The 17,903-nt window shown below is 30.7% G+C and overlaps 1 long non-coding RNA gene across 32 annotated transcripts in view; it reads left to right on the forward strand.

Annotated features, from left to right (window-relative positions):
* The window catches only part of LOC127733270 (uncharacterized), a 266,208-nt gene that overhangs the window by 19,334 nt on the left and 228,971 nt on the right, over positions 1 to 17,903 (forward strand). For 11 of the 32 annotated variants that reach the window (XR_007996992.1, XR_007997006.1, XR_007997010.1 and 8 more), the window contains exon 1: positions 4,537 to 4,620. The exons of 1 other annotated variant lie outside the window; for it this stretch is intronic. This is a non-coding gene — a long non-coding RNA (uncharacterized LOC127733270). Of the gene's footprint in view, positions 1 to 4,536; positions 4,621 to 5,671; positions 5,740 to 6,731; positions 6,798 to 8,166; positions 8,251 to 10,218; positions 10,558 to 17,903 lie in introns of those variants that run through there. 20 more of the 32 variants (XR_007997024.1, XR_007996991.1, XR_007997012.1 and 17 more) reach the window with 6 other exon arrangements.

The following is a 17,903-nucleotide window of genomic DNA, read 5'->3' on the forward strand; positions in this document are numbered from 1 at the left end:
AACTTCTGATAATTTGACACGCACATTAATTTCGCAAATAATGATTACATCATTAAACCGTCCTCATTACTGATTGAAATATAGATTTAAAATGAAAATAAGTTAATGATATAGTCAAAAAGAGCAATTGAGCAATGATGATGGCTGCCATTAATGCCAGTTTTTCTTTATAGATATTTTGAAAGAAAAGAAAAATTAAAGTAGCCAATTTTTTAAGTTTTATATTTGGTTCAATATTTTTGAACTTATTTTGTTTTTGTTTCAGATACCAGCCCCAGGATATTTACGTCAGGAAAGGTAACATATGCATCGGAAAGTAAGCATATTTTTTTTTATTTATTAATAGTTGTCTGATAGATATTAAAATAATTTGAATATGTATTACAGATAGACGGGAGCCAAGAGAGAAGACGACGAAAAGTACAGTCCTAGACATGGAGATTATTTGATTATAGATGCCTAGATGATGATGTAGGTATTTTGTCATTACAATTGTACTTAAACTGTTAATAGTTGAAAGGTAATAAAATCAGTTTTCCCTAGAGAAACAGCTTGAAAATGTATTACAAATTAGTCCAAAATTTCTTTTTCAAATTTATACTCGAATGAAATATATTTTAATAAGAAAGTATACTTAGTATTCTCGTTTGAATTGTTTTACATTGTCATTTCTGGGCCTTTTATAGCTGACTGTGCAGTATGGGCTTTGCTCATTGTTGAAGGCCGTACAGTGACCTATAGTTGTTAATTTCTGTGTCATTTGGTCTCTTGTGGAGAGTTGTCTCATTGGCAATCATACCACATCTTCTTTTTTATTTGTACTCCAATTTAGGATTTGAATTAAAACATGCATCACATTAATTTCTGAATTAATTATAACAGCAAATATTCTCTTAGCATTGACAATTTGGAAACCCTTTCTCTAATAGTCTCACCTGAACGAAAGTAAAGCTTCCGATTGTCAATTTGGATATCTACATATTTAGTCGATTTTTTTAAAGTAATTTGGAAAATATGACTTGATTTAGGTTGTTTGAAATTCAGTTGAATTTGAATCATTTCTGTTCAAAATGTATACATCAGATTGTTTTGGTTAGCCACCAACTTCTGATAATTTGACACGCACATTAATTTCGGAAATAATGATTATATCATTAAACCGTCCTCATTATTGATTGAAATATAGATTTAAAATGAAAATAAGTTAATGATATATAGTCAAAAAGAGCAATTGAGCAATGATGATGGCTGCCATTAATGCCAGTTTTTCTTTATAGATATTTTGAAAGAAAAGAAAAATTAAAGTAGCCAATTTTTTAAGTTTTATATTTGGTTCAATATTTTTGAACTTATTTTGTTTTTGTTTCAGATACCAGCCCCAGGACATTTACGTCAGGACAGGTAACATATGCATCGGAAAGTAAGTATATTTTTTTTTTATTTATTAATAGTTGTCTGATAGATATTAAAATAATTTGAATATGTATTACAGATAGACGGGAGCCAAGAGAGAAGAAGACGAAAAGTACAGTCCTAGACATGGAGATGATTTGATTATAGATGCCTAGATGATGATGTAGGTATTTTGTCATTACAATTGTACTTAAACTGTTAATAGTTGAAAGGTAATAAAATCAGTTTTCCCTAGAGAAACAGCTTGAAAATGTATTACAAATTAGTCCAAAATTTCTTTTTCAAATTTATACTCGAATGAAATATATTTTAATAAGAAAGTATACTTAGTATTCTCGTTTGAATTGTTTTACATTGTCATTTCTGGGCCTTTTATAGCTGACTGTGCAGTATGGGCTCTGCTCATTGTTGAAGGCCGTACGGTGACCTATAGTTGTTAATTTCTGTGTCATTTGGTCTCTTGTGGAGAGTTGTCTCATTGGCAATCATACCACATCTTCTTTTTTATTTGTACTCCAATTTAGGATTTGAATTAAAACATGCATCACATTAATTTCTGAATTAATTATAACATCAAATATTCTCTTAACATTGACAATTTGGAAACCCTTTCTCTAATAGTCTCACCTGAACGAAAGTAAAGTTTCCGATTGTCAATTTGGATATCTACATATTTAGTCGATTTTTTTAAAGTAATTTGGAAAATATGACTTGATTTAGGTTGTTTGAAATTCAGTTGAATTTGAATCATTTCTATTCAAAATGTATACATCAGATTGTTTTGGTTAGCCACCAACTTCTGATAATTTGACACGCACATTAATTTCGCAAATAATGATTATATCATTAAACCGTCCTCATTACTGATTGAAATATAGATTTAAAATGAAAATAAGTTAATGATATAGTCAAAAAGAGCAATTGAGCAATGATGATGGCTGCCATTAATGCCAGTTTTTCTTTATAGATATTTTGAAAGAAAAGAAAAATTAAAGTAGCCAATTTTTTAAGTTTTATATTTGGTTCAATATTTTTGAACTTATTTTGTTTTTGTTTCAGATACCAGCCCCAGGATATTTACGTCAGGACAGGTAACATATGCATCGGAAAGTAAGGATATCTTTTTTTTATTTATTAATAGTATAGTTGTCTGATAGATATTAAAATAATTTGAATATGTATTACAGATAGACGGGAGCCAAGAGAGAAGAAGACGAAAAGTACAGTCCTAGACATGGAGATGATTTGATTATAGATGCCTAGATGATGATGTAGGTATTTTGTCATTACAATTGTACTTAAACTGTTAATAGTTGAAAGGTAATAAAATCAGTTTTCCCTAGAGAAACAGCTTGAAAATGTATTACAAATTAGTCCAAAATTTCTTTTTCAAATTTATACTCGAATGAAATATATTTTAATAAGAAAGTATACTTAGTATTCTCGTTTGAATTGTTTTACATAGTCATTTCTGGGCCTTTTATAGCCGACTGTGCAGTATGGGCTTTGCTCATTGTTGAAGGCTGTACGGTGACCTATAGTTGTTAATTTCTGTGTCATTTGGTCTCTTGTGGAGAGTTGTCTCATTGGCAATCATACCACATCTTCTTTTTTATTTGTACTCCAATTTAGGATTTGAATTAAAACATGCATCACATTAATTTCTGAATTAATTACAACAGCAAATATTCTCTTAGCATTGACAATTTGGAAACCCTTTCTCTAATAGTCTCACCTGAACGAAAGTAAAGTTTCCGATTGTCAATTTCGATATCTACATATTTAGTCGATTTTTTTAAAGTAATTTGGAAAATATGACTTGATTTAGGTTGTTTGAAATTCAGTTGAATTTGGATCATTTCTGTTCAAAATGTAAACATCAGATTGTTTTGGTTAGCCACCAACTTCTGATAATTTGACACGCACATTAATTTCGCAAATAATGATTATATCATTAAACCGTCCTCATTACTGATTGAAATATAGATTTAAAATGAAAATAAGTTAATGATATAGTCAAAAAGAGCAATTGAGCAATGATGATGGCTGCCATTAATGCCAGTTTTTCTTTATAGATATTTTGAAAGAAAAGAAAAATTAAAGTAGCCAATTTTTTAAGTTTTATATTTGGTTCAATATTTTTGAACTTATTTTGTTTTTGTTTCAGATACCAGCCCCAGGATATTTACGTCAGGACAGGTAACATATGCATCGGAAAGTAAGTATATTTTTTTTTTATTTATTAATAGTTGTCTGATAGATATTAAAATAATTTGAATATGTATTACAGATAGACGGGAGCCAAGAGAGAAGAAGACGAAAAGTACAGTCCTAGACATGGAGATGATTTGATTATAGATGCCTAGATGATGATGTAGGTATTTTGTCATTACAATTGTACTTAAACTGTTAATAGTTGAAAGGTAATAAAATCAGTTTTCCCTAGAGAAACAGCTTGAAAATGTATTACAAATTAGTCCAAAATTTCATTTTCAAATTTATACTCGAATGAAATATATTTTAATAAGAAAGTATACTTAGTATTCTCGTTTGAATTGTTTTACATTGTCATTTCGGGGCCTTTTATAGCTGACTGTGCAGTATGGGCTTTGCTTATTGTTGAAGGCCGTACAGTGACCTATAGTTGTTAATTTCTGTGTCATTTGGTCTCTTGTGGAGAGTTGTCTCATTGGCAATCATACCACATCTTCTTTTTTATTTGTACTCCAATTTAGGATTTGAATTAAAACATGCATCACATTAATTTCTGAATTAATTATAACAGCAAATATTCTCTTAACATTGACAATTTGGAAACCCTTTCTCTAATAGTCTCACCTGAACGAAAGTAAAGTTTTCGATTGTCAATTTGGATATCTACATATTTAGTCGATTTTTCAGCTTGAAAATGTATTACAAATTAGTCCAAAATTTCTTTTTCAAATTTATACTCGAATGAAATATATTTTAATAAGAAAGTATACTTAGTATTCTCGTTTGAATTGTTTTACATTGTCATTTCGGGGCCTTTTATAGCTGACTGTGCATATAAGTAAGTATATTTTTTTTTCATTGATGAATAGTTGTCTGATAGATATTAAAATAATTTGAATATGTATTACAGATAGACGGGAACCGTGAGAGAAGAAGACGAAAGTACAGTCTTAGACATGGAGATGATTTAATTGTAGATGCCTAGATGATGATGTAGGTATTTGGTCATTACAATTGTACTTAAACTGTTAATATTTTTAAGGTAATAAAATCAGTTTTCCCTAGAGAAACAGCTTGAAAATTTATTACAAATTAGTCCAAAGTTTCTTTTTCAATTGTATCAAATTCATACTCTAATGAAATATATTTTAATAAGAAAGTATACTTGTACTGCAATTTAGGATTTGAATTAAAACATCACATTAATTTTTGAATTAATAATAACAGCAAATAGTCTCTTAACATTTGGAAATAATGATTATATAAAAAAAACGTCTTCATTACTGATTGAAATATAGGTATAAAATGAAAAAAAGTTAATGATATATAGTCAAAAAGAGCAATTGACCAATGATGATGGCTACCAGAGTATAGAACTTTTTGATAGGTTACCTACTCTGTGTTAAGACATTCTTGTACTCTGTGATGTAAGAAAAACTGAAAGAAGTAAAATCATGTAAGCTTACAATCGGTGCAATTTGTAGATTAATTGTTTTATTGGTTTTTTTTTGAGAGTCATCTCATCTGTTAAAATTTTGCCTGTTTGTTGCCTAAAAAGTTTATTAGCCATTCATGAGAAGCAAACTTCAAAGGCAGTGACACACCTGTCAATTCAAAGGAACACAGCATGACTCCCTATAACTTCAGATAGGGCAGCATGGCAGCAAAACAAGTTGGAACTGACAGTAGTGACCAGACAACATAATACTTGAGGGAATAAAAATAATTTAATTTATAAATCCAGACAATAAAATTTCAAGATTAAATCTTCAGTCGACCTGTTCATGGAGTTATTGATGTTTAAAGATGATTTTTACCATGTTTTTTCAGTTTTTGCCTATTATCTAGAAAAAATGACCAGCAGGACAAGATCTAAAATATGTCAACGTGACTGAATGTGTCAAGTAACACTTTATAGAGTTATTTCCCTTTCGTGATGATTTTAATCAAGAAGTGGTTATTGTTGAAGATGATGTTGAGCAACACGGGCTCTAAAGAGCCTCTGTTTGAACAATTTTGATTGACCTAAGCATTTTACTTTCAGGTTAGCATTAATTACTGCTTGTCATTATGGATTGAAGTTTAGAATGATCATTGAATCCGACTTTTAAGGTAAGAACCATTGCATAGATTTATAAACTTGTTGATTAAAGATTATGTAAACGCCTTTGAATTTTGTTATTTTACATGTGACATTTTGTTGCAGAAGCCAGGCATAGCAATTCACATTACTTTGCTATAGGCGTCAAAATTTAGGGTTCAGTATTATGGTTAAAAAGTTTTCAAACATCAATAACTTTGTCAAACTTTGAAGTAATTGTACATAAGAAGAACCAACCGCAAAATTTTGAAATTCAAATATAAAAAAAAATATTCGTCAATTGAAGGAACAATACACTAATTCACAAATGTATGTAGGTATGAGTAAATTATTATTGTTTGGTCATAAGTTGAATATTTTTCTATATTTTAATTCTTTGATTAGTTGTGTTACATTGACCAAAAATACAAGAAATAACTTTCTACACATTTCAATTTTGTTTTGATGCAACATCATCCACAATATCTTATTTGACAACACTCATTGTTGCATATAAAATCAGAGAAATGAAATTATCATCAATTTTTATTTAACTTGGAAATCACAGTACTTTGTTGCAACCGATGTAATAAATATACTTTTTTTCACAGTTTTCACTAAGATAATTTTAAGGTTAAAGTTTTACAGATCAAACATTTATTTTTTATTTTCCACATTCAAAGTACCAACAAAGAGTTATTTCATTAGTTTGATATATGGTTTCTAGTAACATGAATAAAATGTTATAACATTTGAAAAGTAAATTCTGAGATAGATTTCATCTTCAGGGGGAGACTAGTACAACAAACTGAAAGAATGTGTCATTCAATGGGAGATAACTCATAAATTATTGAAAAAAAATAATGTTGAAACAAAATCAAAACATGTTTTGTATTTCCGGCTTTTATAGATATTAAACTGGTTTTAATGCTATGCTTAATCTTAAGTCGGAAAACTAATTTTTGGCGAACAATTTAACACTTTTGTAAAATATATAATTTGTTAATTTTAATTCCTTTTTTAGGTTATTGCAGTGACTGTTTTCATGGATGGAGAGTAAAACTTGGTGGTCTGATACTGCTATATATTAGTAAGTATATAATTCCTCTGTCAAAAACAAATTTATTTTCATCTTAAAATAAAAATTGATAGGAATGTAATGTGCATTAGGCTTGAAAGTTTTAAAGAGTTTAGTCAGTTCTTTTTGTCTACCTTGCACCACAGGGGATATATGGTTATGGTCTTTGTCCAAGTGTCGTAAACACATCAATACTTAAGGATGTTTGCTCTTTTTTTTTTTTTTTTTTAACTTTTTGTCAGATAATCGGAATCATCTCGTTTTATCCATGAAGTGCCATTACAATTTTGCCTGCTTACACCCCTACTTATCTTTTCATAATTTTATTACATATTGTTTGAAAAGCCATGTTTGAAAATCTTAAAATCCTTGTTATTTTTTCATAGTTCTAATTTGCAATAAAATAAATAAATGGAGAAGATGATGCCCCTTGTTGCATAAAACATTATAAAGGGACAGTAAAAGTGATGTCACCCTAATTAGAAATTGATCTGAGTTTTGCGGTAATAAGCATTGGGATAAGTCTACTAACATTTGGTTGAGGCACACTTAATTTCGAGGACGGAAATGAAAAATTCAGCAATTTTTCCATTTGTAAAGGGGCATAACTTTAGAACAGTAAAAGTGATGCCACTTAAATTCAAAGCTGATCAGAGTTTTGTGGTAATTGTGTATAAGTTTCAAAATATTTGGTTGAGGCAAACTAAAGTGAAGAACGATACCCACTTTTGGGACGTACATACAGACGTACAAGGGTAACACTTAATGCCCCTTCCACTTTGGTGCTGGCATAAAAAATGACCTATATGTTAACAACAAACAGAAACAAAAATTCTTTTTAAATCACATACTATTGCCTTCATTTTGATACTAATTTTCAAAACCTACCTGAATTAAGATATGATCAATTGCCATGATTGCCGTTAGAATTAAGGCAAAATAAAAATATATATGTGGTTCTGGTTACCAGACCGACCCTAGTACTTTTTTTTAATTCTGTTAAATAAATTTTGAACGATCCCATTTTATGGAATGTGAATTTCTAAAATTAAATTCACAGACTTCAGTCATATCAATTTCCAATAAAAGTATCCACTACGGCTAAAAATGCAACAATTTCTTAACAGAATGCAACAAAAATTAACTAAATACATAATATGTCTTTTTATTTTACAACCAAACATATAGAAAATGGCAAACTTCCAGAAGGAGCGTGTATATTACCAGAATCAGACTCAGTGAACAAGATTTTTTTCCAGATTTTGACATTCCAAAAAAAAAAAAAAACAAAGTTGACCTACAGACCCAATTTTTTTGGAGGATGTAACTGGAACTACACATATATTTTTATTTGGCCTAAGTTTTTTTTTTTATTATGCAGATGAAAATTTGGATCCTTTTGGTTGGAAAGATTGTCAGGAACCTGAAGAAACTGAATTCACAATAAACATATGTACACAAACAGGTAAATATATATCTGTACATAGTAGGGATGTCATCGAGTATTCGAGTATCGCTCTGTAGTACCGAGTATTAAATACCAAAACATTACTCGACTAATTGGTTTCCTGTTTGAATATTGCTGTCTTCTTAACATAAAATTGATCTTCTTGAGAACCTCTTTCGAAAAATCAAATAGGCATCATTGATTAATCATACTAGTAAATTAAATACATTTTGTTTCGAATGCTTGTGCTAAATTGTCATTTAAAATGCCTCCATAACTTCAAGGTGGGGGTTTACAGTTGTTTGTCTAAGTCAGAATTTTTTTTTTGCGCGCCAACATTTTTTTTATAGTATTTTGACGCTATCAATCAAATAATTTTTTTCAAAATTTAACACATTAAGGTATGGGGAAAATTTGGATTCAGAATATTTTTTTTTTGTCATCTGCTTGACCACAATATTTTTTTTCATCAAATTGAGGATCAGAATATTTTTTTAAGGCAAAAACCATAACCCCCCCCCCCCCCCTTGAAGTTAAATGGTTGTTCCCTTAATGTATTTTAAGGAAAGATGGGGATACTTTTAACCACAATAAAAGTAACCCCAATTTTTACTAATTCTAAATGTTTATGTATGACTTTTGTCTCGCCTTGAAGGAGTCAAAAAGCGAGACATAGGTATGCTGTTTCCTGCGTCGGCGGCGTCAACAATGTATTAGTTTGTGATAAGGTCTAGTTCATGATGAACCACTAGTGGTAGGTCAATGATATTTGGTATGCAGTTGTATTAGCATTGGCACATCTCATTACCATGGAGATTATTTGGCCCCGCCCCCTCAGTCAAGGTCTATTGACTTTGAAACTTTTCATAGTTTACATGTATTAGTTTGTGATTAGGTGATTAGGTCAATTTATGGGGAACCACTAGTGGTAGGTCAATGATATTTGGTATGCAGTTGTATAAGCATTGGCATATCTCATTTCCATGGAAATTATTTGGCTCCGCCCCCTTTGTCATGGTCTATAGACTTTGAAAATTTTGCTAAGTTAACATGTATTAGTTTGTGATTAGGTCAGTTCAAGGGGAACCATTAGTGGTAGGCCAATGTTAATTGGTGTTCAGTTGTATAAGCATAAGCACATCTCATTTCCATGGAGAATATTTGGCACCGCCCCCTCAGTCATGGTCTATTTACTTTGAAACTTTTGCTTAGTTTACATGTATTAGTTTGTGATTAGATCAGTTTAAGATAAATTGCTAATGTTAAGTAAATGATATTTGGTATGCAAATTTATTGGCATTTGCAAGTATCATTTCCATGGAGATTATATAGCCCCACCCCTGATCATGGTTCATTGACTTTGAAACTTTTACATAGTTTACAAGTTAATGTTTGTTTAGGTTTGTTTAAAGGGAACGACTTATAATAAGTCAATGGTATTTGGTATGCAGTTGTATTAGCATTGGCACATCTCATTTCCATGGAGATTTTTTAGCCTGTACCTTCAGTCATGGTTCATCGACTTTGAATATTTGCATAACTTACATGTTAAAGTATTGCTATTTTAATTTCAACATTTGCATTATCAAAATTACAAAAAGGCGAGACATATCTCTGTGATAACAGTTTATTCAAGAGATTGCAAGAAAATACATGCAAGCCCCATTACATCCTAGTCGAGTGCCCATGTGTGCTCTTATATAAAAGTACATGTACACAAATAAAAGCACAGTTGCATGTGAATTGGGTTTGAAATGAAGTATTGCTCCAAAACATTTTTTTTGTTAAATTGGTCTGGAGTTTCCAGGCTACTATCTGAGAATGCACTAGCTAAACTAGACTTTTGGTCGTAATATCCCAATATAAATGATTCCATATGCAGATGATCAACATTGAACAATACAATATATAAAATAAAAGCTTATGTTTGATATACAAATCATTAGTCTTCTTTATTGTTATAAATCAATAAATCATTTTTTCCAGAAAAATAACAACACTGGTTGATACAATTCTAGGAACCGGAAGAAGTTAAAAGTTTGACTTGCAACGGAAAATCCAGGAAAACATGTCTTTTACTGAACAGTATGAGAGAGCAATGATGATTATTGGATTTAAACTGCTTGGAAAATATAACCAAATGAAGACGAAAAATGCACTGCATCAACAAACAAAACAACTACTGAAAGATTGGGATTCTAAAAACAATTGTTCAAAATCTTCTACAAGTTTAAGAAGACTGTACATACATGTATATATATATATATTTATATAAGAAAGAAAAAAGTTTCAAGCACATGCATTATTTTGTGTACATAAATGTAATGAATAGAAAAAAGGAAAGAAAAAAAAAAGGAAAACAAAATGAAAAGAAAAAAAAAAAAAAAAAAAAAAAATTATAAAAAAGAGAGAAAAAAAAATGAAAAGAAAAGAGAGAAAGAAAATTAAAGAAAAGAAAAGAAAAGAGAGAAAGAAAATTAAAGAAAAGAAAAGAAAAGAAAAGAAAGAAAAAAGAAAAGAAAATTAAAAAAAAAAATTGAGGAGGGAGGTGGGTAATGCAGCCAAGTAATACTGTATTCACCAATTTTCATGCACCATAACACCCACAATCGTGATAGTACTCTTAGATTTTCCTACAAATTTTGTGATTAAATAATATTACCTCATTATGCAGGAAATCTATTTTAAAAATTATCTTTACAATCATCATCTAGAGCAGACCAATATTTACGTCTTTTATCATTTTCATTGATATAAGATACCCCATTTTTAATTTCTAAATAAAACCAAGGTGCTTATTAATATGAATACAGTACAACTTGCCAGTCACAAGCCTGGAATAAAGAGCCACATTAAAATATCAAGAATTAAGTTAGTTTAAACAGGACTGTTTACAACTTTTTTGCCATTACTAGTATATGCATGTTACTCATATTTTTTCATTTTCGTTCAATAGGTCAATATAGAAAACAGGTGTGATTATGATTTTTATATAGCAGCTTTAGTTGCATGTACCTACCCTTTTTCAAAGTCTCTATAAACATGTTCATACCCTTAATTAATTGCCTTCATGGCTTAATTGCAGGTGTTTCCCATTTACATATGTTCTCCAGGTAAACAAAAAATTCTGAAACAAATTGTACATTCCAGCATTTAAGTGTCATACTAGTAAAAAAGGGGGGAAACAAATTTTAAACTTTTATTATATATTTAAATCATTAATTTATTGTGGCTTTAAATGCAGAGTGAACCACCATATAGCTTTAATTTTAGATTTATTGTGACTTTTAATGCCTAGTGAACTATCATATAATTTTAATGATATTATACCAACTTAAAACATACCTATAATTATGTATTGTACTAGGAATACACAAATCATAACTCATTATAATTTATATGTAGTTTTCATTCTAGTGAAGACCATGCTCATTACAATAAAAATTGTTTACAAATATCTTTAGTTCAGAGATAGTACATTTCTTTTCAGAGTCACAGTGTCGGATATTTTTTGTTCAACATACATGATCACATACAAAAGTCATGGGATAACGTCAGAAATCTAAGAAATATTTGAATAAAACAATGTTGCCTGCATGAAAATATTGATATTAACTTATTACGTTTGGTTTTCATCAGAGATAGTCCTTGGAGAAAATTTGCTGATCCTCACTATCGGTACATGTAAGTTCTATTACAATAAAAATATGTGATAAAAGTACATAAGGTAACATCTTTTTTCTTATTTTCCACATTTACAACACACAAAAAAAGAATTTTATCAGTTTAATATATGGTTTCCCGGATCAAGAATAAAAATTTTAAATCATGAAAAGTAAAATTTTGAGATAGAAAGTTTTTTTTTTTCATATCAGTACCAGAATCAGAATTTGACTTAATGTATTAAAGATTTTAATTAATCATATGGATGTCATATTTTTTGTGTTGTTGGGATGTTGTCACATTTATGTATTCAACACATCTTCTTTTACTCATTTTGTCATATATATAAAAAAGAAGATGTGGTATGATTGCCAATGAGACAACTCTCCACAAGAGACCAAATGATACAGAAATTAACAACTATAGGTCACTGTGCGGCCTTCGACAATGAGCAAAGCCCATACCGCACAGTCAGCTATAAAAGGCCCCGAAATGACAATGTAAAACAATTCAAACGAGAAAAACTAACGGCCTAATTTATGTACAAAAAATGAACGAAAAACATATATGTAACACATAAACAAACGACAACCACTGAATTACAGGCTCCTGACTTGGGACAGGCACATACATACAGAATGTGGCGGGGTTAAACATGTTAGCGGGATCCCAACCCTCCCCTAACCTGGGACAGTGGTGTAACAGTACAACTTAAGAACCTATTTCCATATACTCTGGATTCATTATCATTCTTTGGATACCAATTTTTGTGGATATATAAGTGACCAACTTATAAAAGTGTTTAATGTAAACTTACAAATTTTCTATAGGCTTGTATGCCAACTTTAGCAAAACCCACAAAAATACAATTGTTCTTCAATCCACGAAATTGGAGAAATGTTAGAATATTGAGATCTACCTGCTGTAAATGTGTAATTACGTCAAAACTGTCAGACACATTTTTAAAGGAGTTATTGCCCTTAAATGTCAAATGTTACCAATTTTTTTTCCAATTTTATCTATTATTTTGAAAACAAAAATAAATGGAGAGAAATTTTAATAAAAAAAAGACAAGATATGCACAAAAGTCATATGGCTGAAATCTTCAGAGGACTAGTTATTGGAGTTATTGATCTTCAATGACAATTTTTAACATTGATCAGCAATACAAGATTGACAAAAAAGCCACCATGTCTTAAATCTTAATTCAACCTGTTCTTGGGAGTTTTTTCCGTTTAAAGATGATTTTTACCATTTTTTTTTTAAAGTTTTTGCCTATTATCTTGAAAAGAGTAGAATGGATACAAATATAGATAGAAACTTTAAAAAGCAAAAATGATCAGCAGGACAAAATCTACAAATATGTCAACATGACTGAAATTGTCAGTTAACTCTTTATAGAGTTATTGCCCTTTTGTGATAATTATAACCAAGAAGTGGTTATTGTTGAAGATTCAGGTGAGCGACACAGGTTCTTTAGAGCCTCTGTTTTGATTGACTAAGCATTTTATTTTCAGGCTAGCATTAATTACTGCTCGTCAGTATGGATTGATGTTTAGAATGGACATTGGAGCTGCCTTTTTAGGTAAGAACCATTGCATAGATTTATAATCTTGTTGACTAAGATTATGTAAACGCCCTTGAATTTTGTCAAGCCTGTGACATTTTGTTGCAGAAACCAGGCATAGCAATCCTACATTACGTTTTTATAGGTGTCAAAATTTAGGTTCAGTCTTGTAGTTAAATAGTTTTTAAACATTAATAACTTTGTCAATCTTTCAAGTAATTGTACAAAAGAAAATTCCACAGCGAAATTTTGAAAATTTATTTTTCTGTTTTCTGTAGTTTACAAAAGGTGCAATTTGTGGAAAAAAATAATTGTTTTATATATTTTCTATACACGCTATTACCATAGGAAAACAGTCAGCAAAATATTAAATACAAAAATTAATTTGCCTCCATCTATTTTTTAGAAGTCATTGTCTGATAACCAGGAAATATATTTGACATAGCCTGTAAATTGAAAATTGTACAATGATTCCTTGATAAATAATAACTGAAACCTTTTAAATATTTTCAGTAAAGGACAGTACAGTTTCTGATTGTCAATTTGGATATCTATATATTTATCTGAATTCCTGTGTAGTAATTGGGAAAAATATGGCTAGATTTAGTTGTAGCATATGAGTACGAGTAGCATATAGATATCTGCCAGTTCATGCAATAGCTACATTCAATTAATTATACTCTGAGCTTGTAGACGGGCCTGCTTTTCCATGACATCAATGTTCTCCAACAAAGCACAAATTCATAACTTTTTGTTTCTCTTACAGATGCAGCTTAAATTATTTGCGTCACAGACAACATCCAACACATCATTTATTCATGTGAATCTTCCCGAAATCCTTTGAGGTGAAAGACCAAGAAAAAACAAAAAAACGTTCAACACTAAACTTCAATGTTAGATAATTTGATATTTGTTTTTGATGAGGTTCGGCATAAATGTCCTGTGACGAGCCTTGCACTTGACCCGTAACACAGGTTCCCATATCAATTTTCTTTAGTAAAGTTTTTGTGGTTTTTCCTGGGCGGCGAGGTTACATTAAAGACGGATATATGCATACATTTATAGAGATATGGGCATTTTCTGCTTCTTGGTTGTCATTGGAGGGCCTCAGGGAAGACTAGTTTTATAGCTAACTGTGTAACCCTCTTTAAATAAAGAATTATTATTATTATTATTGTTCAAATGTTTATTTGTTCTATATATATATATATTCGCATTTTGAAATGTACTTGTACTTCATATATGTATTGATATATAAAATATATATTAAACGCTGGCTCAGTCAGTCTGCACAGCTAAATGCATTCATTTTGTTAGTTGTTATTGAAGTTAGAGACAAATATTCACATATAAACACCATATTATATTAGTTCATATGCCAAACTTGATGTATGCGCTTTTTGTGCAAGTGATGGTGGCATCATTGAGCTAAAAACAAATACAAGACTCTGTTTCCTTAAATTCTATTGTATTTGAAGCAGAAGTGGTACAGTGGCAGTTGTGCAGAGACCATATGGAAAGAAATGCAAATAAATATCTTGTGTTCAACTTCATTTGTCTTCTTTACAAAAAGTTTACATATAAGAAGATGTGGTATGAGTGCCAATGAGACAAATCTCCATCCAAGTCACAATTTGTAAAAGTAAACCATTATAGGACAAAGTACAGCCTTCAACATGGAGCCTTGGCTCACACCAAACAGCAAGCTATAAAGGGCCCCAAAAATGACTAGTGTAAAACCATTCAAACAGGAAAACCAATGGTCTAATCTATATAAAAACAGAGAGACGAGAAACACTTATGAACCACATCAACAAAGGACAACCACTGACCAACAGGTACCTACATGTATAACAATATGGTGATGTAGTGTGATTGCCAATGAGACAATTATTTACATGTATGACTATCATTGGAACACCACTCTATCATATCTTTGTACATTATGAAAACAGATAATGCTACCTTTGTAACATATAAATGTAAAAAAAGAAAATATTATATCAATTCATGACACAACAGGGGCGGATCCACCCATTTTCAAAAGGGGGGTTTCCCAACCCAGGATAAAGGGGGGGGTTCCAACTATATGTCCCCATTCAAATGCATTGATTGTCAAGAAAAAAGGGGGGGTTCCAACCCCCGGAACCCCCCCCCCCCCCCCCCCCCCCTCTGGACAAGGAAACACTTATGAACCACATCAACAAACGACAACCACTGAACAACAGGTACCTACATGTATAACAATATGGTGATGATGTGTGATTGCCAATGAGACAATGATGTACATGTATGACTATCATTGGAACACCACTCTATCATATCTTTGTACATTATGAAAACAGATAATGCTACCTTTGTAGCATATAAATGTAAAAAAAGAAAATATTATATTAATTCATGACACAACAGGGGCGTTTAAAAAGGGGGGTTCCCAACCCAGGATAAAAGGGGGGTTCCAACTATATGTCCCCATTCAAATGCATTGATCGTCAAGAAAAAAGGGGGGATTCCAACCCCCGGAACCCCCCCCCCCTCTGGATCCCCCACTGCACAACACCCCTATGGATATGAAACTTGACAGTACTAAAAAGCAAAATATCTCAAAGTCCTTCCTCTACATGTATATGGAAAGTAACATATTTATTTGACTTTACATGAAATGACAAAAGATGTTGAATAAGAAGCAAGAAATATTCACCCTACTGGTACACTAGTCTTTACTTGTTCATATTGGTCATTTATTTTTGTATCAGTCCTTTTACAATGATGCTTGTTTGTACTTTTCTGTTGGTTCGGGGACACAGTTGTCATCCTAAGTAACTTTCAATTTTTTTTCATATACCTTCCAAATTTATTTCTTTATATTTTATATAAAAGATAGTAAGAAGGGGATGAAATTAGATGTAAACAAATTTGGGGTATGAATTTTTAGGTAAAGTAGTGATTTGGTCCAGTTTTTAGTTAGAGCCAATAGACTTTTCTATAATTTTGATATAATTTGTCCCAAAAGTAGTACACTACACTGTAAAAATCTTTTTTGTTTTAGGATAGAGCAGGTGAGATTTTTTTAATTTGCGTTTTTTTGTCTAAAAGAAATGCACTACGAAATAACTGTGTTCTCGGGCCTAAGAGATGAATTCAGTAAATGTAGATTCTGAACTTTGGCAACTTCCCTGAATGATTTGAGGGTATCAACTTGTCAAACTGAATGAAAGTAAAAGATTTTCATCTTTATTTAATAGAAATTCTGTAAAAATGTTAAAATTTAGCATTACCGGTATATGGCTGAAAAAAGCATTTTAAAGCCATTTCCAGTCTGAGGGGCAAGTTGAATTTCTATCGGACAGGTTTTCATGTTTTTGATATTTGTGTTTCTAGGCTTAAATCAAGTTTCTAAAATCATTTGTGAACCCTGAATCTAGAGAAAAGTAGATTATCACAGAAAAAATATCCAAAATGTGTTATATATTTATAGTCCTGGTCTAACAGCCAGTTTGAAGGAAGTGAAATGTAAGGAGCTATGTACATAAAAGACCATCATAAAGAGTTCACTAATCTGTATTAAAAGCACTTCGCAATGATTGTTGTACCTTTTTCCTTTCATATTACACATTGTTCTTCTGTAGGATAGTAAGTGGTTCAAATATATGCCTGTTGAGACTAAAATTACACACAAATTTTCCACTGAAATGTGAAAAATCTTTTCATCAGACTATACTGTCTGCTAAAAATGTTGAATGCAAGAGTCCTATTGCCCTCAGACTTCTTGTATCATGTCACCTTAGCATAGATATGACCAAAAAGAAACAAATGTCTATTTTCTTTAGCTTCTGTATCCATTTATATATGTAAATATGTGTTTCGGCCTAAATTGACCCTAAATTATTTCAAGTCTTACATGGCCTAGGACCATTTTAAAATCATGTGGTATGCTATATTTTGAAACATTTCTTTCCAATTTAAGTACATTAAATATATATGAAAATTATTTATAGCACAATTACTTCACAAGTTTTAATTTGGTAGACAAAATTACTATTTTATATAAGCCCCCACCTTTTCATTGGAAAATCTCTATTTTTAGGCACAGGCTCATATAAATTTGACTTTTGAAGAATTGTTATAAATATGGTACATCAAATGAGTGTTCAGCTGCTTTAAATACATGCTACACTATATATTAAGGCATTTAAAAGGCAATATTTTGCAATATTTAAATTTTGTAGACCCAAATCTTGATAGATGAAATTGTTCCATTTAAAGGTAAAAAATAAACACCCAACGTTCAAATATAAGAATGACCATATGGTCTCTAATATATATTCTATTGCCAAGAAACTTGGTGAACTGTCTTATAATTCCCTAATCTTTGATAATGCCAAGTTTTATTAAAATTAGTCAAGTCTTTCTATCCTGTTGTGTTGTTTCAGTTTTACAT

Source organism: Mytilus californianus, unplaced genomic scaffold (assembly GCF_021869535.1).
Source record: "Mytilus californianus isolate M0D057914Y unplaced genomic scaffold, xbMytCali1.0.p SCAF_3, whole genome shotgun sequence".
In the NCBI taxonomy this organism is placed as follows: Eukaryota; Metazoa; Mollusca; class Bivalvia; order Mytilida; family Mytilidae; genus Mytilus; species Mytilus californianus.